General features: G+C 40.9%; 1 pseudogene; it reads left to right on the forward strand.

Annotated features, from left to right (window-relative positions):
- The window catches only part of LOC149972861 (uncharacterized), a 43,161-nt pseudogene extending 20,144 nt beyond the window's left edge, over positions 1–23,017 (forward strand).
- Positions 23,018–26,168: the final 3,151 nt, after the last annotated feature.

Below are 26,168 nucleotides of genomic sequence, written 5' to 3' on the forward strand. Positions count from 1 at the left end.
CTTGTTAAGAAATGTTTTACTCATGACGTTATTTAGGCTTGCCCTAACAAAGGAGTTGAATACTTATTGACTCAAGACATTTCAGCCTTTCCATTTTAATTAATTTGTACACATTTCTAAAAACATAATTCCACTTTGACATTATGGGGTATTGTGTGTAGATCAATGAAACAACATTTAAATGTAATCCATTTTAAATTCAGGCTGTAAACCAACAAAATGTGGAAAAAGTAATCAAGGGGTGTGAAGACTTTCTGAAGGCACTGCATGTGTTGTCTTCTTTTAGTTGAACCCTGGGTTGAATTTAAACAAAAGCTATTGATGACACAGGAGGCTGGTGGCACCTTAATTGGGGAGAACAGGCTTGTGGTAATGGCTTGAGCGGTATAAGTGGAATGGTATCAAATATGGTTTCCATGTGTTTGATGTCATTCCATTTGCTCCGTTCCAGCCATTATTGTGAGCCGTCATCCCCTCAGCAGCCTCTACTGATTTGATTATATATGACAAAGTATTGTTTTATATGACAAAGTATTTATATATGACAAAGTATTCATTTGCTCTGTTAAACCTACCCTTTGGAATGACTTTGATAGCAACAGAACATATTATTTAGTTTTTAAGATTTCTCAAGATAGCACATTGGTAGTAGTGACAAATATCAATTAATAGCTGTAGATATACTCTCCAGTAGGAGATGCTGTCCAGCCTATAGTTTATTTTTCTTCTGATAGTGGATATAACATTGAAGGTTTGATGTTTCAAAAGGTACAAATTCAGTGTTGTCTATGTTGAAAATTGGATACAGTGATGACATAATTCTGGGGTTGAAAATTCACCCTCAAAACAACAGTTTACTTATAATTCATTTTTTTCAAATCCAATGTCTTTTCCATGTAGATTCCATGTTACAATATGTTGTAACAATGAATGCAAATCATTCTCTCTTCCATCTAGACTTCCAAAGCCCTGGACTGGGTAACAGTGTACACAGCCAAATCCTCTCTACATGTACTGCAGCTCAATGAACTACTTAAAAATGACAGCCTGTGCTTGTTTGTGTGTGTGTGTGTGTGTGTGTGTGTGTGTGTGTGTGTGTGTGTGTGTGTGTGTGTGTGTGTGTGTGTGTGTGTGTGTGTGTGTGTGTGTGTGTGTGTGTGTGTGTGTGTGTGTGTGTGTGTGTGTGCGTCAGAGGATGCTGGTGTGATGAGCTATAGCAGTACATTTGTATTGTCATGACTGGAATGGTATCAAACATCTGGAAACCCCATTTGACTCCATTCCATTGAATCCATTCCAGACATTACAATGAGCTCCTCCCACCAGCCTCCTCGTGTCTGTGTGTTATGCCCATACACAGTAGTGCCTATGCATTCCTTATACATAATGTATATTATGACAATGCCTTGCACCTCTCCAATTGATCTGTCTCCTATTAGTGACTCATACCACTAATAGTTTACCGATAATTTCTTATGAGTAAAAGCAAAATATATATCTGATACAGTGACTGCCCAGTTTACTATTGTTGCCTATGCATTCATACAGTATGATCACATTATGTAGAGCAGTGGTCACCAACCGGTCGATCACGATTGACTGGTTGATCTTCAATGTGTTCTTAGTCGATCACCAAATATTTCTGTAGAAAAGCCAACGAACAAAACTGTGACTAAATCGAGTGCACCTACTGCACTGCCCAATTGGATAGCTCAAATCAACATGGCTACAGAGCTTCCATGACCCTGGCCGGAGCTAAGTTTATTAGGCTACTATTAATAACTTTTAAAACCATGACCACAGAGACTGTTAACAAATACAGCAAAGAGCTGCTGTTTTTATGAGTGAGTATATGTTTCAGTTTATATTCAGCACTGTCACTGTTTTTATTCAACATTATTACCAAACGCGCTTCTCCGTACTTCCGCTCAGGCTGCAGCTGCAATGAATGAGTTGCCAAGTATCGATAGCCCTGCGTTGTATTATTATTAGCAGTTCGTTGTGTCGATTTTAATATTAATTATGCAATATTTAACTTTCTCTGGTCATAGGAACAACATGAATTTGTGCATGAGGCAGATGAGATGTGACTCTAGTTTCGCCATCAGGTGGAAGACGGTGTCCCCTCTCTCTGGTCAGTCTCACCAGAGGAAAGGAATGAGAGAGCAGGTGGAAGACACTGTCCCCTCTCTCTGGTCAGTCTCACCGGAGGAAAGGAATGAGAGAGCAGGGACCGTGAGAGGCGGTTGGGAAAAATAGTTGTGAACAGTCAACCAACTCGGAATTCCAATTCGGAAACTCGGGCATCTTTCTAGAGTTTCGACTTTTCGACCTGAAGATCACTGACGTCGTGATTTGACCTCGTTGACCATCAGATACAGGTACCATCAGTCCTCCAGTAAAATAAAATAAAAAGTGAATTATTTCAATTCATGCTCCACAGTGCCTCACAAGTGCTAAACCAACTGATCTATTTTGTTATCAAAGCTTGAGTTTTGCCAATCATATAGCTAATATGCTGTGATAATGTATTAGGCCAACTGCCTAAACCTCATTCCTACAAAATTGTTTGTGTGAGGATAATGTAAAAAAATAATAATAATAACAAATCTGAGCAGTAGCTCTCAGCTTGCTTTTTGACTGTGAAAGCGATCTTGACTCAAAAGGTTGGTGACCACTGATGTATTTACAACACCAATTTTCATATGTCTTAGCACCCTAATTTAACGAAGGACAGTGTAGCATGAAATTACTATTATTAATTATATTTATATATTGACATCACCATCTGGCTCTGGGTGTCTCTCTCTCTGTTGATCCTGAATAAGGCTGGTTGGGTGTTGGATGAAACCCTGGCCTGTTCTCATTTCTGGGCCACTGCTGCATCGGCCACTGAGCCCTCTGCTCTGCCTTTGGCCTGTGCCAGGTGGCAGCTGGGAAGGAGAGAGTCTCTTCAGCCAGGCTCAGCAGCCCTGGGCCCTGGGCCTTGCTCCACACTACAGCCTGGTCCCTGGGCCACAGCCACAACACAGCTACTGCTGCCATGGCACAGGGGCATGAAATGAGCATTACTGACACACAGAACTGGATCTATTTGTGTATGTAATTGGTCTACACAGACAAGTTCTGGCCTGGTTTAGGTCTTATTTGTCAGAAAGATATCAGTTTGTCTCTGTGAATGGTTTGTCCTCTGACAAATCAACTGTAAATTTCGGTGTTCCTCAAGGTTCCGTTTTAGGAACACTATTGTTTTCACTATATATTTTACCTCTTGGGGATGTCATTTGAAAACATGTTTACTTTCACTGCTATGCGGATGACACACAGCTGTACATTTCAATGAAACATGGTGAAGCCCCAAAATTGCCCTCGCTAGAAGCCTGTGTTTCAGACATAAGGAAGTGGATGGCTGCAAACTTTCTACTTTTAAACTCGGACAAAACAGAGATGCTTGTTCTAGGTCCCAAGAAACAAAGAGATCTTCTGTTTAATCTGACAATTAATCTTAATGGTTGTACAGTCGTCTCAAATAAAACTGTGAAGGACCTCTGCGTTACTCTGGATCCTGACCTCTCTTTTGACAAACATATCAAGACCGTTTCAAGGACATATTTTTTCCATCTATGTAACATTGCAAAAATCAGAAACTTTCTGTCCAAAAAATGATACAGAAAAATGTATCCATGCTTTTGTTACTTCTAGGTTAGACTACTGCAATGCTCTACTTTCTGGCTACCCGGATAAAGCACTAAATAAACTTCAGTTAGTGCTAAATAGGGCTGCTAGAATCCTGACTAGAACCGAAAAAATTGATCATTATTCCACTGCTAGCCTCCCTACACTTGCTTCCTGTTAAGGCAAGGGCTGATTTCAAGGTTTTACTGCTAACCTACAAAGCATTACATGGGCTTGCTCCTACCTATCTTTCCGATTTGGTCAGTGGGTCATATGATTGAGTGTAGTCTGGTGGTGTGGGGGCTGTGCTTTGGCAAAATGGGTGGGGTTATATCCTGCCTGTTTGGCCCTGTCCGGAGGTATCATCGGATGGGGCCACAGTGTCTCCTGACCCCTCCTGTCTCAGCCTCCAGTATTTATGCTGCAGTAGTTTGTGTCGGGGGGCTAGGGTTAGTCTGTTATATCTGGAGTATTTCTCCTGTCTTATCCGGTGTCCTGTGTGAATTTAAGTATACTCTCTCTAATTCTCTCTTTCTCTCTTTCTGTCTCTCTCTCGGAGGACCTGAGCCCTAGGACCATGCATCAGGACTACCAGGCATGATGACTCCTTGCTGTCCCCAGTCCACATGGCCGTGCTGCTGCTCCAGTTTCAACTGTTCTGCCTGCGGCTATGGAACCCTGACCTGTTCACCGGACGTGCTACCTGTCCCAGACCTGCTGTTTTCAACTCTCTAGAGACAGCAGGAGTGTTAGAGATACTCTTAATGATCGGCTATGAAAAGCCAACTGACATTTACTCCTGAGGTGCTGACATGCTGCACCCTCGACAACTACTGTGATTATTATTATTTGACCATGCTGGTCATTTTGATTTGATGTGTTTGGTTTTACAATCCTTGTTTTTCCCAAGGATAATTTAAAAAAAAAACATTTCCTCTCTCCCTCTATTGCTTTGTATATGGCTTGTACAGTACAGTGCAACAGGAGGCTATCTCCATGGTAACAACCCCCAGGGCAACAACAACAACCACTCTGCTGCCAAGTTGACCGTACCTGGCAGAGGAGGAGGGCTAAGGTCAACTACACAAACTAGTTCAAAGTTAGGCAAAAGGACAACCTGCAGTGGTATTTCCTGAAGGGAAACCTTCATGTCCAGTCTGGATAGAGTGGGAAACAAGATAACAGGGAGAACAGCATGTTACACAGCCTCAGCGAGACTTGCATTCAGAATGACTGTCAGGATTAGGAAAATTGTGTAGAGACTATCTACACCATTCAAACTAGAACAACCATTTCAGTAACGGGGTGCAAAAAAATCGAACTAACTTTTTGGATTAGTTTAGAAAAATGTATGTTATTTATCTTTGTGTAGCATAAGATTAATCAATGAATGAATCAATCAATGTACATGCAAAAACTAGTGATGGAAACCAAGCTTCCTGATGCATTGAGGTTTTCCATCCAATTGTGTCTTAAATAGGATCATTACACAAGGATTTGATCAACTAGTGTACACTAGTGGAACCTGCTGGTCAAAATAATTTAGACCAGTTAAATTATTATAGATGACATCCAACACTCTGTAGTGCATGCGCGGCATAGCCTTTTGTCTTCTATCAAACCAATCAGGTGGTTGCTCGACGGTGATCATGTGATCAAAAGAAAGCTTCGGACACCATTGACCAGGAGCTGCTGCTAAAGTGTTACAGGCATCAGCACACTGCTTCAAAGTACACTGCTTAGTGATTTTGATGCATGACTCGAAGATCTGTTATCAAAAGTAAAATCACGAGCAAAAACAAACATTTTGTGTAAGCAAAATGCTTTTTTGGCATAAATGCCCTCTAGAACATGTGAACTTTTCATGTGCCTTAATTACAAACCTGTATGCCATCTGTAAATAGAAATAAAATGGTTAAATTACGAGCCTAGTTGGTTTAGCCAAGGAAAAGACTGGAACCTTGCCGCTAGCCATGTTTGGCTGAGATGATGGATGGGCTGGAAATGTTGGGAGATGAGTTTGGCTTGATCCTCCATGTAGCATGCTTCTGTCTATAACATAAGCTACTCAGTATGTATAGATAATCCTTGCTACTGTGGCTTTTTTGAAAGTGATCATGGAGTACTGAAAAAGTGTTGCTACTGATCTCAACATTTCTGGCCTGAATTTAACAGGAGCTATCGACAAAGATCAATGGGAAAAGTTGTGATGGACTACTTTCTGTAGGACGATCGTGCCATACTAACAACCTGACTCTGAAAATGAATCAGACGATGAGGAAATCCCTGATTTAGTTATAATTTTTATCGGACCAGACATTGTAGAGTCTTCTAATGACAGTGATGAGGAAGAGACGACGATCAACAGGAAGAAGTTGACCGAGTTTTGAAATCAGTGGAATGCCCGGTGGAAGCAGAGTATGACTGCAAATGCGGATGGAGTCGAAAAGAGAACACAGAAGGCAGTTGTATAAAACACCTGTCTCTGGATTACATCTTCAAACTAAGGGAAACCATGGCATCCATGACAGAGAAGGAGAAGCGTTCATCCATGTATACGGGTCTATCGTCAAGCCACATTTTCAGATATTATACATTTCTAATTTTGTCAGATAGTTGTTTCATTGCAAGTTAAAGCGTACCGTTAGCTAGCTAGCTAACATTAGCTGTCTCGTTAGCTAACGTTACGTGTATGATCTGTTTAGTAATAGTATTTCAGAAATCCATTTTCATTGCTGGTTATAGCCTAGTGTTAGCTAGCTAGCTAACATTGAACCTATATAGTTGGTTAGCTTTAGATACCTACAGATTCATGCATGGTGGTTAGCTATGACAATCAGTTTGTATTGCTAGTAGTGTGGGTTGGATTATGGTTCATTGTTTAGCTAGCTACATGTCTAAAGACTACTATGCAAGGAACCATTTCACTGTACCGTTTACATCTTCTGTATCCTGAGCATGCGATTAATAAACATTTTATTTTATTTTATATAGTGTTTGTTTACCAGAGATGGTAATGTGAAGAACAATATGACCTGCACCAAAGTCAGATTAGGAAATAGGCCAAGGACTAGATAAAATGTATTTTTACTACTACTTTTTGCTATTACTTTCACCTTTGAAATCTTTGGTGGATTGGTGCTTGGCCTTACATGTGAATCCTTAAAGAGATAGGTAGGGCTAAGGTGGGGTGTCAACTATGCTGAACGGATGTAGACAAAGAAGAGCTCCCCAGTACTGTAGGTGTACCAAAACATTCAAAGGTGGCGTGACAAGTATATCAACTTTCAAAGTTGAATTACTTTCCCATTTATTCCTCAACTGCAGTGTATGATATACCATTTTCTAGCTCTGAGTCTACTTTTATCCAATGTAAAAAACACAATTTCAAATATTACTACATAAGACCGAATCAAGGTTGTGAGTCACATATGTGAATAACATATTTACTTAGGATCTAACTTGGTGAAGCCTATAGGAGTCAACATTGATCAATGCAATAAACATGTCATAATTCACTCGAAAGGTAAGGCACTCTGGAAAATATTCAAATTAAGTTTTACATTAAGCAGTGTGTTAATTCCAGTGTGCATATGTTCCCACTCTTTCGGTGTTGATTTAACACTGGATAATTTGCTGTGACCTTTGCAGCTTTTACAATGTGTTCTGCAATAAATATATACAATACCATCTCATCTACCATTATATAACATTATCTTGAACTAAACTAATTATGATCATATTAGGGTAATAATAGGATGATTACTTTATTTTTTTATCATATCAATAATTTATTGTGATTATTTTCCAAGGCAACAGCCATCTCAGTAGTACTAGCTGGCTTAGCCCAGTACTTTGAGAGACAAGTCAGCAGAGACAGGCCCCTTTTCATTAGGAAACAGTCATTGATTCATTAATCACAAACCAATTCTGTAACATTAAACCACTCGCTGATGAATAATTAAGTCGAATTAGCACGAACAGATCACGTGGGTCGAACAAACAGGCTCCTCCTCCTTCAATCCCGTCAAGTCAATTTACCAGCGGGTGACTGGAGATCTTCCACCATGCCACCCAATCTACAGCTGATTGAATTGCCATCCGTTAGGATTATGCAGTGTGACACTAAGTTAACACAATCAAAATCCAATTGTGCCACTTTCAATAAGTGTCCTATTGAGCTTCAGTAGCATACAGTAAACCCATCAAGACCACATCAAGCCCTCTAGAAGCACCTGACTGTCAATGCCTGCGTACATACCCTGGGGCAATGAGCTACTCTATCTAGCCTAATCCTGTGTAGAACTGAGGAGTCCACTGACAATAGCACATAACTGATAGAATAGGATAGAATGTCTTGTCTTGGTAGTTAACTTATTTTTATAACATACATGCACTGCAGCAGGCTTTGCCTGCAACATCACATTTGTTCCATTGCCATGTACAGGTAAAATTTAAAAAAGGACACACCAACATAGTGTGTCTTGATAGGGTGTTGGGCCACTACAAGCTGCCAGAACTGCTTCAATCCACTTTGGCACAGATTGTACAAGCGTCTGTAACTCTACTGGAGGGAGACCGTTCTTCCACAAGAAAATACCTTATTTACATAAGTATTCAGACCCTTTGCTATGAGATTCAAAATTGATCTCAAGTGCATCCTGTTTCCATTGATCATCCTTGAGATGTTTCTACAACTTGATTGGAGTCCACCTGTGGTAAATTCAATTGATTGGACATGATTTGGAAAGGCACACACCTGTCTACATATATAAGGTCCCACAGTTGACAGTGCATATCAGACCCAAAAACCAAGACATGAGGTTAAAGGAATTGTCCGAGAGCGCCGAGACAGGATTGTGTCGAGGCACAGATCTGGAGAAGGTTACCACAACATGTCTGCTGCATTGAAGGTCCTCAAGAACACAGTGCCCTCATCATTCTTAAATGTAAGAAGTCTATATATAAGCAATAATGCCAGAGGGGTGTGGTATATGGACAATATACCACGGCTAAGGGCTGTACTTATGCTCAACGCAACGCGGAGTGCCTGGATACAGTCCTTAGCTGTGGTATATTGGCCATATACCACAAACCCTGAAGTGTCTTATTGCTATTATAAACTGGTTACCAACTTAATTAGAGCAGTAGAAATAAATGTTTTGTCATACCCGTGGTATATGGTCTGATATACCACGGGTGTCAGCCAAAGCAAAAACAGTTTTTTTATACATTTATTACAAATACAAAACTGAAATTACATTTACATAAGTATTCAGACCCTTTACTCAGTACTTTGTTGAAGCACCTTTGGCAGCGACTACATCATCGAGTCTTGGGTATGACGCTACAAGCTTGGCACACCTGTATTTGGGGAGTTTCTCCCATTCTTCTCTGCACATTCTCTCAAGCTCTGTCAGGTTGGATGGGGAGCATTGCTTCACAGCTAGTTTCAGGTCTCTCCAGAGATGTTGGATCAGGTTCAAGTCTGGGCTCTGGCTGGGCCACTTGAGGACATTCAGAGACTTGTCCCGAAGCCACTCCTGGGTTGTCTTGGCAGTGTGCTTAGGGTCGTTGTCCTATTGGAAGGTGATACTTCTCCCCAGTCTGAGGGCCTGAGCAGGTTTTCATCAAGGATCTCGCTATACTTTGCTTCATTCATCTTTGCCTCTATCCTGACTAGTCTCCCAGTCGCTGCCGCTTAAAAACATCCCCACAGCATGATGCTGCCACCACCATGCTTCACCGTAGGGATACTGCCAGGTTTCTTCCAGATGTGACGCTTGACATTCAGGCCAAATAGTTCAATCTTGGTTTCATCAGACCAGAGAATCTTGTTTCTCATGGAGTCTTAAGCGGGCTGTCATGTGCCTTTAACTGAGGATTAGCTTCCATTTGAGCAATATACCATAAAGGTCTGATTTGTGGAGTGCAGCAGAGATGGTTGTCCATCTGGAAGTTTTTCCCCATCTCCACAGAGGAACTCTAGAGCTCTGTCAGAGTGACCATTAGGTTCTTGGTCACCTCCCTGACCATGACCCTTCTCTCCCGATTACTCAGTTTGACCAGGTGGCCAGCTCTATGAAGAGTTTTGGTGGTTGCAAACTTCACAGGCCACTGTGTTCTTGGACGTACTGACAAATTCTCTAAAACAACGTTGGAGACAAGTTATGGTTGAAAAATTAACACTCAATTCTCTGGCAACACCACTGGTGGACAGTCCTGCAGCACATTTTAGAGTGGCTTTTTATTGTCTCCAGCACAAGGTGTACCTCTGCAATGATCATGCTGTTTAATCAGCTTCTTGATAGGCAACACCTGTCAGGTGAATAGATTATCTAGTCAAAGGAGAAATTCTCACTAACAGGGATGTAAACACATTTGTGAGCAACAATTGAGAGAAATAAGCTTTTTGTATGCATGGAACATTTCTGGGATCTTTTATTTAAGCTCATGAAACCCTTTACACGTTGCGTTTATATTTTTGTTCAGTGTATATATATATTAAAATCCCTATGCGCATTTGAGACCCCTATTTCAAAGTACTGAGATGTCTTCTTCTAGTCAAGGTAGCCAAAATAATGAGCAACTGGGCATTTTTATACATGGCCCTAAGCAAAATGGGATGTTAATTCCTTAATTAACTCAGGAACTCCCCAACTTTCAATATACTTTGTATACCTCATGTCATGACATTGGCCTGGGGGTAGGGTTATGACAGTCATAAAAACCTCTTCCCCCCTTTTTCCTCTCTCTACCCTACTGATGTTACATTTGCAATTTGGTTGCAAATGGTATGAACTTTGAGCTCTTATTCACTACAGAAGTGATACCTCCTAGCCTTTGAGTTAGCAACAGCAGCTGCAAACGAGGGTTAGGAAGGAACAGACAGAGTATCCTGTCAATCACACAACGATGTTACTACAACGTATCCAATTGACCACCAGAGACATTCTTCAAAGGACAAAGGACTCGGTTTGACAACACGGTCTTCCATCTACCACCAACCTACTGAAGCGCAGCTCAGAGTAAATATTTATTGCATTTTCCTTTTCCAAATGGGCGTTAATTTAAAATGCATAAGATACTGTATTTACGATAGCACAGCTTCTTCCTTCCTTTGTACTCAGTCTTCCCGCTCTTTCACTCAAACCCAGCCCCTTTTCTTTTGTGTAACAAGCTGTCATATCTGTTCCGCCCGCTAGGGACGTCTTCCTTTATGACGTAATTTGTAATCAAGTTATGATTAATTATGTGTATGTGTAATTCTGTGTGATTAGTTGGGTATTTAGTAAATAAATAATTAAACCCAATTTTGTATTGCTGATTCAACTTGTTAGCCAGGGATAGAATAGCATGTCATAGCAATTAGTCCCGCATAGCCAAAGACACGACACTCATTTACTCAAGTGTTCCATTTATTTTGGCAGTTACCTGCATATGGTGTAATGTTTACTGATTACACAAATCAAAAACATTTATTACTTTCATGAAATATAAAATGTTCTTATTGCTGACACCTTGGGATTTTAACATAGAATGGGTTTCTCGCATTGTCAGATTAACTGAGTTAGTCCCAAAGCATTACACATACTAAAAGGCTATTTCATCTATCTCCATCCGTTTTACTGTAGTTCAACAAAATCTCAATCTGCAAAAAATACATCTCACCTTTGCACCTTTTCCTAACAGTCAAACTGTAAGTTAATAAAATTATCCCAAGTCTTCAACCCAAGTTAAGCTTGAGGGTAAAATTCTATAAATATGAGACATGGGGATAAATAATGCCAACTAAAATAACAGAGTCAACCATACAGGTGTTGTATGAATCACTTCTCAGTAGTGCAGCCCTCAACAAAATAGCCCTCTCCACTGCCTCATCTCTTCCTCTATAAATCAAACTAGCTTTCAGCATTCTCACTGCTCTGAGACAACACACTCTATTTCACCCTGGTTTCAAGAGGGGTCAAGTGTAAGGGAACTCTGCTGACCAATATCCATTGTGGTTTCTCCCATCTTTTGTACACACTTCACACTATAGTTCCAACTTTTGACCCGAACTGTGCTTTGCTGGCTTTGATATTTTATTTTCACGTTCACGTTTCAGCGTCCGTTTTAAGGGCTCCCGACCAATTCTGCAATGTTTTTATATGCAGATCTTACCTTTTTTTGTACATCATATCTCCCCCATAATTTATTATGACCAAAATTATTTGGATAAACGAGTTGGCAGCTCTAGACGTTCTGTTACTCTGGACCAGGCCCTAATCCCCTGGATTCAAAAGTGGATGCAGCGGCGAAAAAGAGCCAGGCGAGGGGACCTCCAAACAAATAGACCGCCATTGACCTCTGTTCTGTTGGCGAATGTGCAGTCACTGGACAACAAATAAACTGGATGAACTATGTTCGAAACTATCCTATCAATGGGACCTGATTAACTGTAATGCTGTGTTTCTCTGAGTCTTGGCTGAACAAGGATATGGATATACATCTCGCTGGTCTTTCTATGCATCATCAAGATCGGACAGCAGACTCGGGTAAGGAGGGGGGGGTATCTCTTTGTTAACAACAGCTCATGATAAACTGCATACCATCAGTAGCGGTGTGTGGGCAAAATCATCACCCCCTCCCAAAAAAGCCATATTACAACCAATCTGTTATGATAATTGCGTTGTTTGCGCTATATCCTGTTAATTCATATGCCTTACGACCGTAATAAATAAGCCTAAAGGCAGAGACAATAAAAAGACAGAATAAATCCTACCACACCTTTGTTTTATCAAAAAAAACGCACAGCAACAACGCATATTGCATGTAACAGACATGACCTACAGCATGGTCAAGCAAGTTAATGTTTCCAACATTTTCAGACCACTTAACAACTATTGATTTATAACCACAGAGTAACTGCAAGTTACAAAGAAAACATTTCATTTTCAACATTTCAACATCATCAAATCACCTCTGCTTAGTCTAATACAGTGACAAATAAAGAAACCAAAAACAATTTAGTCCAATCAATGTAAGCTAAATATGATGTGGCTGACCATGGTTCTGATTTCTGTGTGTGTGCGTTTTCGTGCAAGTAGAAAAACCATGTTGATTCACCCTACTTGTTGAATAAATTTTATCCTCCTCTCTTTCATGTTGATGAAACGGACTATCACTGTCATACAGTACACGCTTTTATTGTTGTTGTCTTAAGGCTACCTCGCTAAAATACATGCTTGCTTGCCTAACTTCCATTCATGGGCAACGTTAGCTAGTTAATATTGAATTCTATCCTCTCAGGCCAGGGGCACAAAAATATATGAATTAATGGTTGGATCAGAATCGCTGTGATAATCATTGACCAGTACAGAGAATTAAGTAAAACCACAAGTCCAAATCCTTTTCTCCATTCATGGATAATTTAGGAAAGGGATCATTTTAGCTAGCTAGCCACTGGAGGACAACAACACAACGCGATGCAACAATTAAAGTTTTTCTGTCAATGACGTATGCTCTCAATGGGATTTAATAGGAGTGATGCCAAAATCCAACCTGGCATCCCTTGACACTTTTTTTGAGTGCGCCAGGACCATTCACAGTTGCGCTCGCTCAATCTAGCTCAATGCTGATTGGCCCCAAAAAATATCAAGGGAGGCCAAATGCTCACTTGCTTCCCTTGCTGCTTCCCGGGCGGCAACAATGTCATACAATGCTGTTCATTGATTACAGCTCAGCATTTAACACCATAGTAACCTCCAAACTCTTCATTAAGCTTGAGACCCTGGGTCTCGACCCCGCCCTGTGCAACCTTGTCCTGGACTTCCTGACGGGCCGCCCCCAGGTGGTGAGGGTAGGTAAAATCTCCACCCCGCTGATACTCAACACTGGGGCCCCACAAGGGTGCGTTCTCAGCCCTCTCCTGTACTCCCTGTTCACCCATGACTGCATGGCCATGCAACGCCTCCAACTCAATCATCAAGTTTGCAGACCACACTACAGTGATAGGTTTGATTACAAACAACGACGAAATGGCCTACAGGGAGGAGCTGAGGGCTCTCGGAGTGTGGTGTCAGGAAAATAACCTCACACTCAATGTCAACAAAACAAAGGAGATGATCGTGGACTTTAGGAAACAGCAGAGGGAGCAGCCTCCTATCCACATTGACGGGACAGTTGTGGAGAGGGTGGAACATTTTAAGTTCCTCTGCGTACACATCACGGACGAACTGAAATGGTCCCCCCACACAGACAGCGTGGTGAAGAAGGTGCAGCAGCGCCTCTTCAACCTCAGGAGGCTGAAGAAATTCAGCTTGTCACCAAAAACACTCACAGACCTTTACAGATGCACAATCGAGAGCATCCTGTTGGGCTGTATCACCGCCTAGTACGGCAACTGCACCGCCCACAACCGTAAGAGGATAGTGAGGTCTGCACAACGCATCACCGGGGGAAAAGTACTTGCCATCCAGGACACCTACACCACCCGATGTCACAGGAAGGCCAAAAAGATCATCAAGGACAACAACTACCCGAGCCACTGCCTGTTCACCCCGCTATCATCCAGAAGGCGAGGTCAGTACAGGTGCATCAAAGTGGGGACCGAGAGACTGAAAAACAGCTTCTATCTCAAGGCCATCAGACTGTTAAACAGCCATCACTAACATTGAGTGGCTGCTGCCAACATACAGACTCAACTCTAGCCACTTTAATAATGGAAAAAGTGATGTAATAAATGTATCACTAGCCACTTTAAACCATGCCACTTCATATAATGTTTACAAACCCTACATTACTCATCTCATATGTATATACTGTACTCTATACCATCTACTGCATCTTCCCATCTTTATGTAATACATGTATCACTAGCCACTTTAAACAATGACACTTTATATAATGTTTACATACCATACATTACTCATCTCATATGTATATACTGTACTCTATACCATCTACTGCAACTTGCCTATGCCGTTCGGCCATCAAATTTTTTTAATGTACATATTGTTATTAATTCCTTTACACTTGTGTGTATAAGGTAGTTGTGAAGTTGTTAGGTTAGATTACTTGTTAGATATTACTGCATGGTTGGAACTAGAAGCACAAGCATTTCGCTACACTCTCATTAACATCTGCTAACCATGTGTATGTGACAAATAACATTTGATTTGATACTCGTTTGGACCAGACAGCATCAGATAGAAGGCCTAGAGAGACAGAGGGGCGCTGTTTTGCTCGCTAGGATTCTATCTCCTGTGAGATCAATACGCAATAGGCTGAATGAAGGAAAATTATGAAACACAGAAAGACGAAAGATACTATTTGTATTTGTTTTTTTTTGTAAATGCAAACATTTACAAAAAAAATAAAAATACAAATAGAATCTTTTGTCTCTCTGGAAGTCTGGCTTCCCTTGGCATCCATGTATACACGCCACTGTAGACCATACTATTTACCGTTTTCTATATTTTTCGGAAAAGCATCACTACAGAACTAACATCAAATCCTACTACGCCGGCTTTGAGACTTGTCGGATGTGGCAGGGCTTGCAAACTATGATGATTAGAAAGGGAAACTCAGCGACGCAAGCCTACCAGATGAGCCAAAATGCCTTTTATACTCGCTTCGAGGCAAGCAACACTGAACCATGCATGAGAGCACCAGCAGTTCTCGCTCTCCGTAGCTGATGTGAGTAAGACCTTAAAACAGGTTAGCATTCTCAAAGCCGTGGGTCAGATGGATTACCAAGTGTATTCAATGACATTTTCAACCTCTCCCTGACCATGTCTGTAATAGCTACATGTTTTAAGCAGACCACTATAGTCTTTGTGCCCAAGAACGCCAAATGACTATCGACCCACAGCACTTACATGTGTAGCCATGAAATGCTTTAAAAGGTTGGTCATGGCTCACATCCACATCATCATCCCGGACACCCTGGACCCACTCAATTTGCATAACACCCCAACAGATCCACAGATCTGTACTCCACACTGTCCTCTCCCACCTGAAAAAGAGGAAGACCTATCTGAGAATGTTGTTCATTGACTACAGCTCAACATTCAGCATAATAGCATCCACCAAGCTCATCTCAAAGCTCAGGACCCTGGCACTGAATACCTCCTTCTGCAACACATCCGCTATGCTGACCCTCAAAACAGTGGCCCCTCAGGGTTGTATGCATAGTCCCCTCCTGTACACCCTGGTTCCTCTTTAGGTTTCTTCCTAGGTTTTGGCCTTTCTAGGGAGTTTTTCCTAGCCACCGTGCTTCTACACCTGCATTGCTTGCTGTTTGGGGTTTTAGGCTGGGTTTCTGTACAGCACTTTGAGATATCAGCTGATGTACTAAGGGCTATATAAATACATTTGATTTTATTTGTTCACACATGACTGCGTGGCCTTGCACAACTCCAACACTATTACTACGTTTGCTGACAACACAATGGTGGTAAGCCGATGCCAATAAGACAGCCTATAGGGAGGAGGTCAATGACAGGTGCCAGGACAATAACCTTTCCCTCCACGTCAGCAAGACAAAGGTGGTGATCGTGGACTACAGGAAATGGAGGGCCGAGCCCGCCCCCATAACACATCGAGGGTGCTGTAGTGGAGCGGGTCAAGAGCTTCAAGTTTCTATTTGTCCACATCACTAAGGAATTAACATGGTCAACACACACTAACACAATCGCGAAGAAGGCATGACAACACCTCTTCCCCCTCAGGTGGCTGAAAAGATTTGGCATGGGCCATCAGATCTTCAAAGTTCTACAGCTGCACCATTGTGAGCATCTTGGCTGTTTGCATCACTACTTGGTATGGCAAATGCTTGGCATCTGACCACAAGGCCCTACAGAGGGTAGTGAGTACGGCCCATTACATCACACAGGGGCTGAGCTCTCTGCTATCCAGGACCTCTATACCAGGCAGTGTCGGAGGAATGCCTTAAAAATTGTCCAGCCATCAAAGTCAGAGACTGTTCTCTCTGCTACTGCATGGCAAGTGGTACCAATGCACCAAGTCTGGAGCCAACAGGAACCTGAACAGCTTCTACCTCCGAGCCATAATACTGCTATATAGATAACCAAATAGCTAACCGGACTATCTGCATTGACCCCCCTCCCCTTTGAACTAACTCTTTTGACTCATTACATATGATGCTGCTACTGCTTATTATCTATCCTGTTGTCTAGTCACTTTATCCCTACTATATGTACATATCTACATCAATTACTTCTTACCCCTGAAGATCAACTCAGTAATGGTACACTGTATAAATAGCAATTTAACCCTTCTCATTGTGTATTTATTCTTTGTGTTATCTTTCTATAATTTTTATATTTTGCATTGTTGGGTAAGCATTTCTCTGTTAGTCTTCACATGCTTCGTAAACAACAGGTGTAAAGTATAATTTGATTTGATGTGTAACCATACCAGCACTGTACTGCTCATCTTGGCTTGGTTTAGTTCGGCACAGTAGTGTGAAAAGTCCTCAGAGGCCTATGGGCTGGCTAAAATGACAGAAATCACCTGATGCAGAGGGCTGGAGGCCTCGACTTCCTCTGCCATGTGGGAACAGGATAGGGTTAGGTTGGTTCTCCTACACTCTCAAAAATGTTGGGTTAAAAACAACACAATTTGAGTAAATATTGGACAGAATACAACCCATTGTTTTGTTAAAATTGGGTTATTGATGCCAGGTTATTGAGCTATGATCCACTGGGTAAGATTAGAAAACTGGAGGTGTGGTAAAAAAAAGAAAGGATAATTGAAATTTGCAGGGTATGACATTAACATGAATGACATTGACTCTTACAGGTGGACAAAAAATTACAATCTGAAAGCCACTTCCACAATAGGCCACGGTTTTGGATTACTCAAACATTTGCATGACGTTGTAAGTAACAGCAAACTTTACAGGACATAGACTTGTCTTATATTCTTGTTAATCTAACTGCACTGTTCAATTTACAGTAACTATTAAAGTGAAAAACATACCTTGCTATTATTTTGAAAAGAGTGTACAACAACAAACTCTTATCACAGCAATTGGTTTGATACATTCACCTCTGAAGGTAAATAATGTACTTACATTCAGTAATCTTGCTCTGATTTATCATCCTGAGGGTCCCAGAGATAAAAATGTAGCATAGTTTTGCTTGATAAAATCCATTTTTATATTCAAATGTAGGAACTGGGTTCTGCAGTTTGAACCCCTGCTGTCTCTGGTTCCACACCCACCCCGTCCGGCCATCTAGATGTGTGAAAGTTAGTGTATACGCTAATGATCCATCATGTATGACATTCCTGGGAGTGTGTAAACTAAAATGTTGTATTAGCGTATAATTTTTTTATGTTCTCTATAGTTATATACTTGAAAATGTATCAATTGACCAATTCGGCACATTTGGTAGACTTAAAACAAAATATTGTCCAGTATTGCAACGCTTCACTGGATCAATCTGAAACACACACTGCTGTCATCTAGTGGCCAAAATCTAAATTGTGCCTAAACTGCAATATTATATTATGGCCTTTCTCTTGCATTTCAAAGATGATGAAAAAAAATATTTGAAAACGCATGTTTTTTTGTTTGTGTTATATTTTACCAGATCTAATGTGTTACATTCTCCTACATTCATTTCACATTTCCACAAACTTCAAAGTGTTTCCGTTCAAATGGTATCAAGAATATGCATATCCTCGCTTCAGGCCCTGAGCTACAGGCAGTTCGATTTGGGTATGTCATTTAGGCGAAAATTGTAAAAAGAGTCCGATCCTTAACAGTATTTCTGATTTCCATGATATATAGCTTTTTGATTGACTAAAATATCCCCCATAATATGTATTGGGGATAGAAATGCAAAAAAAATAGAGAATTCATTTTTCTCTCATGACTAACTAACGTGAAGTTTGAAAATTCATGCTGAGTGGGTGGTGAGTGTATATTCATGATCTTGCCTTGACTGAAGGCTCTTTGAAACGCCTATGTCAAGGAACTTGGATGCAGTGAGCAGTGTTGCAGTAAATTCATCTCAAGGAAATTTGGTTATACACAAAGCAACTCAAACAACATTGAAATTGCATCAATTATGTTTTGTTTTTGTTGTACATCTCCTGATTGGCATGTCTCTTGTAATGCTTCTTCTTGATAAATGCAATGGGCATTGCTTATCCACATTTCTGATCCCTAGCAACATTGCCATCCCCACAATTGAAACACCACTTTTTCTAACAAAACTACACACTCTTTTGTCCCATGCCCTTCTGCCCACTTCTCACACCTCGGAATCTGTCTCCTGCATACTGCTGCAACATGACCATAAACTTGGCATCTGAAACACTGTAGTGGCTTCAGAACAAAAGCTCTCACAGGACAATTTATATGCCCTAGAATTACTTATCCGGCAAACACAGACAGGGTCTCGTCAGTCTCGGTTTTGCCACCAGGTCTGCGTTGCACCAAATGGCGTGCATTACAAACACTGGGCATCCCTGACTTCAGCTTAACACTCAACCCCACCCCAGTTATCATTCTATTCAACGGCACTCCACTCTAGAAAGCAAAGCAGGAGACCACGTTCACTGGAGTCTCTGAAAGCGTAGCGCCCTCTCCCTCTGAGCAGCAGGCACACAAACATATCAACACAAGACCACCTCTGGATACTTTGACCGAATTGACAGAACCCAACTCCTTCATCACCCAGCCTGATACCACAAATGGATTGTCCAAAAGGCATGGATCCACTTTCTCCATGAATCATACTCACACTGGGCCAGAGTAATCTCAGGCATTTTCTTGATCATTGGGGTGAGGCTCGGAAGCCTTCCCGTCACCTGACACAGCTTCTTTCTCCTCACTCAAGTGCGTAACATGCATTTTTCTCTCCTGTACTTGACCCAAAGGAGAAAGTATTCTGCTTTATTTCACAGTCGGTTCGTGTTTACACCTCACTCCCTTCTTTCCGCTTCGCTTCATCTCACCATCCGCCCTCGTCCTTGCATGATGACTTCCATCTCCGAGTTGGACTTCAGGAAACTCTGTATCAAGCCACCCACTGCTGCCATTCTCACTTAAGAATTCATGCTCCTGCTCACGCACTTCCCCAGAAGGCTACATCTCCGACAAACATCAGTCACCTTTCCTTCTTGTAATGCGGTTCACAGCAGCACTGACGGATGTGTTGACATGACAACTGCTTCAGGGTTTTGAATGACCCTTTACCCCTTTTGTTCCATGCTGGCTGAATACCTTGCTAGCCAGTAACTAGCTAACACCAGACACAAATGAAAGGGGAGACATATAAATATCTTTGCCATAGATGTAAACTTTTAATTATAATTACTGACACCGTACAGTCACATTTTGTCACTAGTAGAGTAGCTGTCTAGCTATATAAACCACAGCCCTCCGCAAACACGTCTTCTCCAAAGTTGGTTACAAGGCACTACTTTTTAAATTAGGTAAGAGAATATCATGTTACCATTGTTGTATTAAAATGAGAGTTAGGGTGATGTCACCCTATCCCCTTAATAATCCTGCCTCCTGAAGTGTTTGACATGGGGTGGGGACCAATAACTTTATGATCAAACTTTATCAATGTAGAAGCAACAGTCGTTGGTCATACTTTGGTAATCATACTATGATCTGGTTTCTTCGAAATATCATCACATTTCATGAAAAACACGTTTTTTTATTAGCTTTTTAAAAATAATTTATAGACAATACAAATGACTACATCATACAACATCACACCTGCCCAGACCCACTAGCCCCCACCCCTATCTCCAGTGCCATTATCACTTTCTGCCACATGGTCTCAAACTGCATGATTTCTCTCCGTCAACCATGTTCTTTCAGTTTTTTGATAATCAAGCATTGACCTTTCCATTGGGTGAACAATTGGCTGATTTAAAAAATGTTGGTATACTTTGTTAAAGATAATTGATGAGAAGAGTATTGTCCAACACATCGGGTATCTCACTGCACCCTAATATATCATGTCTTCAAATATACAGACAGACAAATTAAAAGTACATTTACATTGCCTTACCTCAGACATTTAGACTTCCAACTTTCCCCATAACTTTGCATTTTTTTTACATTCCCAGAAGGCATGAATTTTTGAGTCTTTAGTATTTTTAAACTTCAGACTTGACTGCCATTGTGCTGTAGCATTTGTGAAATTAGTTTCTTGTATAATAAATTCTATACATTAATTCATAATGGATTAAGTGTACATTTTTGTTAACTTTAATCTCGTTAGTCATGTTCCAACATTCCCTCGATCTTGTGCCAATATCAGTTATTTTTAAAACTTGGTTATCATAGTATAGATTTTTTCTAAAAGATTATTGTTGTATAGGCTCTCTGCAAGGTTTTGTATAGTTTACCTATCATATGAATATCCTTTCTGACAAATAGGATTCCCTCAAGATTGCTCTATTGTCCAAAAGATTTCAAATCAACATTTTGTGATATGAAACTTTTAAGTTTGATGTATTTGAAAATATCTACACTGGTCAACCCAAAATTGCTTTAGAAAGCTGTCATGGAAATAAATGTATTTCATATTACCAAGTAATTTATGGTTTCCATGCCTTTAGTTTTCCATGTGAGCCAATGTATCGATGAATTCTGAAAAAGCTATGCAAGGATTGTTCCATAACATTCCATCAAAGTTATACCAAGATGGCATAGCAGTCAGACGTCCTTTGTCCTCGTCTTGTCGTGTCCCGTGTATATATATATTTACATCTTTCTTCGCATATCTTTTATATATTTATTTTCCAAAAACTCAACTTCAAAACACTCTCCTGCAACCCGCCTCACCAATTAAAAAATAATAATAATTTACCTCAATTCTGAAATCCACAATAGAAGCTAGCCAGAAGCTAGCTAGAAGCTAACCAGAAGCTAGCCAGAAGCTAACCAGAAGCTAGCAAAAAGCTAGCCAGAAGCTAGCCAGTTTACTGGCTAACGTTATTATTCAGCTAACAACTGTTTGTGGTCATCAGCTGTCCTTTAGCTCGAAAAGCTATCGCCAGTTTTGTACATTTCAATCGCAAGCTCTGGACATTTACACCTGGATCTCGCAGCTAGCTAGCTGCTATCCGTGTGACTATTGGCTTACGTCGATCCCGGAGCAAACATCAATTATTCCGGAGCTAGCCAGCTGAAGAGTTCCATCAGCCACTCCTGGGCTACAATCACCTATCCGGACCCGTTTTACTGCCGATGCGGAGCTCCACCGGGCCTTCACGACTGGACTACCGACATTATCTGAGTTATCCAACTGGCCCCTCCGTCGCGACGTCACCTGAACGCCCATCTGCGGCCCGCTAATCGTTAGCTGTCATATCGGCTGCTATCTGAATAGGTCTATTGGACAATTTATCTTGGGTCACTATAACTATATCTACTTTGCCAATTGGATTGATCCCCTCTACCACACGGAACCCCACTAATCTACCGACGGAAACGCACGAGGTGGCTAAAAACAGCCCTCCATCCTATGCTAGCTTGCTACCGATGGCCCGGCTAGCTGTCTGAATCGCCGTTACACCAACCAACTTCACTACTCACTGGACCCTTATGATCACTCGACTAAGCATGCCTCTCCTGAATGTCAATATGCCTTGTCCATTGCTGTTCTGGTTAGTGTTTATTGGCTTATTTCACTGTAGAGCTTCTAGCCCTGCTCATTATACCTTATCCAACCTTTCTGTTCCACCACCCACATATGCGATAACATCACCTGGTTTCAATTATGTTTCTAGAGACAATATCTCTCTCATCATCACTCAATACCTAGGTTTACCTCCACTGTATTCACATCCTACCATACCTTTGTCTGTACATTAAACCTTGAAGCTATTTGATCGCCCCCAGAAACCACCTTTTACTCTCTGATCCAGACGTACTAGACGACCAATTCTCATAGCTTTTAGCCGTACCCTTATCCAACTCCTCCTCTGTTCCTATGGTGATGTAGAGGTGAATCCAGGCCCTGCAGTGCATGGCTCCACTCCTATTCCCCAGGCGCTCTCTTTTGATGACTTCTGTAACCGTAATAGTCTTGGTTTCATGCATGTTAAGATTAGAAGCCTCCTCCCTAAGTTTGTTTTATTCACTGCTTTAGCACACTCTGCCAACCCGGATGTTCTAGCCGTGTCTGAATCCTGGCTTAGGTAGACCACCAAAAATTCTGAAATCTCCATCCCTAACTACAACATTTTCAGACAATATAGAACAGCCAAAGGGGGCGGTGTTGCAATCTACTGCAAAGATAGCCTGATAGTTCTGTTCTACTATCCAGGTCTGTACCCAAACAATTTGAACTTCTACTTTTAAATATCCACAGCTCTAAAAACAAGTCTCTCACCGTTGCCGCCTGCTATAGACCACCCTATAGCAGAGGGTGCTTGTTTTACTCCATGTGTAACTCTGTGTTGTATGTGTCGAACTGCTTTGCTTTATCTTGGCCAGGTCGCAATTGTAAATGAGAACTTGTTCTCAACTTGTGTACCTGGTTAAATAAAGGGGAAATAAAAAAATAAAAAATAACATTGTGGTTCTAGGGAAGGATATTGTTTCTTGTTAAATATATACATTTAATTTTCTTCCATATCGTTATAGTGTTCTTAACTATGAAGTTGTGTTTTAGCTTTATCCTTTGAAAATAGACATGTAAAAATATTATGGGGATGAGCATGCACATCTTCAATATGTACCAATTATTTCTATTTAGTGCATTTAACTATACCTGTACAGTGGATATCACAAGTAATAGCCTTGGGTAGCGAGTTGATGCAATTCCAAGTCTGGAAGGGTTAACCACCATAAACTTTCCTTTTTATTCTATGAATTGTATTTGCCCATGTAATGTCTGGTATGATCAAGTATACTTTTTTAAAGAACGTTATTGGTATTACCTAAAATAAAATTAAAAACTTTGCTAGCCATGTCATTCTAAAGAGGTTTATTCTAACTCTAAGATTTATGGGAAGATTATTCGATTGAATTAAATCTGCTTTCATATTGTTGAGTGATGAAATAAAGTCTAAAGTCTGTCTATATATATTTGTTATTTGTCACTTATCAACCATCCTAAGAATTGTATATTTTTTGTGGTCCACATAAAGATCATGAGTAGATCATGAGTTATTATTTAAAAAATGATTGCCATTTCTTTTCATCACATTCAATCAAATCAAACGTTATTTGTCACATGCGCCGAATACAACAGGTGTAGACCATACCGTGAAATACTTACTTACAAGCCCTTAACTCTTCTTGAACTGCACTGTTGGTTAAGAAAATATTTACCAAATAAACCAAAGTAAAAAATATAATAAATAAATAATAAAAAGTAACGCAATAACATAACAATAACGGGTCTAACTACAAGGGGTACAGAGTCAGTGTGCAGGGGTACAGGTTAGTTGAGGTCATTTGTGCATGTAAGTAGGGGTGAAGTGACTATGCATAGATAATAAACAGCAAGTAGCAGCAGTGTACAAAAGAAATGGAATGGGGGGTGGGGATCAAAGTAATAAGTCCGGTGGCCATTTGATTCATTGTTCAGCAGTCTGGATGGCAGGAAGCTTGGCTCCAGTGATGTACTGGGCCGTACGCACTACCCTCTTTAGCGCCTTACGGTCAGATGCTGAGCAATTGCCATACCAGGCGGTGATGCAACCGGTCAAGGTGCTCTCAATGGTACAGCTGTATAACTTTTTGAGGAGCTGGGGACCAAAGCCAAATTTTTTCAGTCTCCTGAGGGGGAATTTTCACGACTGTCTTTGTGTGTTTGGACCATGGTAGTTCAGGTCTCGGGGCTCCCGAGTGGCACAGCAGTCTAAGGCACTGCATCTCAGTGCCAGAGGCATCACTGTAGTCCCTGGTTCAAATCCAGGCTGCATCACATCAGGCTGTGATTGGGAGTCCCAAATGGCGGCGCACAATTGACCCAGGTTTGGCCGGGGTAGGCCGTCATTGTAAATAAGAATTTGTTCTTAAATCACTTGCCTAGTTAACAAAAAGTTACACATAGTTCGTTGGTGATGTGGATACCAACTCTCGACCGGCTCCACTGCAGCCCCATTGATGTTAATGGGGGCCTGTTTGGCCCGCCTTTTCCTGTAGACCACGATCCACTCCATTGTCTTCCTCACATTGAGGGAGAGTTTTTTGTCCTGTATCGTGTCTTTGGCATCATTAAAAGCGAAGACTGTTATTTTATCAAATCAATTCTCTGCAATTATTATTACGTGATTAAACTAATCACGATTATTCTTCTATTAATTAATTATTCTTTACTTCACGTCAGTCTCATTTCAAACGTCATAAATTGTTGGTTATCTGCACAAACCCAGCCTTTACTATAAATCATCCATACACCAATTGGCTAAATCATTTATTTACTAACTAAATAATCACAGAAATGCATAAACAAACAAACAGTAGATATATGTTACTAACAAAGGACAGAGAAAATTCCCTAGTGGGCTAAGCCGATATGACGGCTTGGTGGACAAAGGGAAGGGGGTGTGGACGGAGAGAGAGCGGGATAGACAAAAGAGATCACTACACACAGTTGATAATTATATTCACTGAAATGCTAATCCTTTCCACATGAACGCTCACTCATTCGGAAATAATTGCAATCAGTATACATTTATGCCCATGTCTCATTGTGATCTCTGTTGGAATCGTCAGTCCATCGCTGGAGAGTTCATCTGAGTCTCTCTCTATCTTTCTGTTTCCCTGAAGATCAAAGTATGTCGTGGTTAGAATGGATTTGTCAGAGAACCATTCAGAAAATGTTCTCATAGAATAGATGTTTCGGTGGTTGTCGGTATTCGCATCCCAGGTTACATCATTTCTAGCTGCAGACTAGAAATTAGTATCTGAGATTTGTTCTTATTCTGTAGGGATAGATAATCTCAGAGTTTAAACATTTCAAGCCATGTAGCCAATGCTCCACATGGCATGGTTTTCCAGTCTTGATACTCAAACCTGTTCCACCTCAGTTTACACCGAGGTATGCGTGGTCTAAACTATTCTCAATCACAGCTCACACTGTGGGTTTGCTCAGTCTGAAGAGGATTTTCTTAGGAGGGGCCTTTATTTGTAACAGTAGAAAAGGAGGTTCTATGATGCCTAATCATGATGCTCACTGGGGCGGGCCAATGACTTAGTTCAACTTTAAAGGGAATACAATTCTCTCACAAAGATATAACATCACATTACAGAATTTCACAAATAGTTTAATCTTTACTCGTTCATTTTATACAATAATTAGATGTAAACCGTATAACTGAGGCACCTGTTTAAACAGAGTTAGCGTAATGTGGCTGTATTGTCTTTCACAAACATGAAACAAAATGGACCGGGTCGTAGCTGGCTTCTCCACCGACCGTTTACACATTCTCCAAAGTATGGATGTTGTTCAGTTCTCAAATTCTGGAATGTAGTAGAATGCACTGTGCATTTGCAATAT

The sequence above is a fragment of the Oncorhynchus mykiss genome, chromosome 22, assembly GCF_057628025.1.
Source record: "Oncorhynchus mykiss isolate SJ-2025 chromosome 22, ASM5762802v1, whole genome shotgun sequence".
Lineage (NCBI taxonomy): Eukaryota > Metazoa > Chordata > Actinopteri > Salmoniformes > Salmonidae > Oncorhynchus > Oncorhynchus mykiss.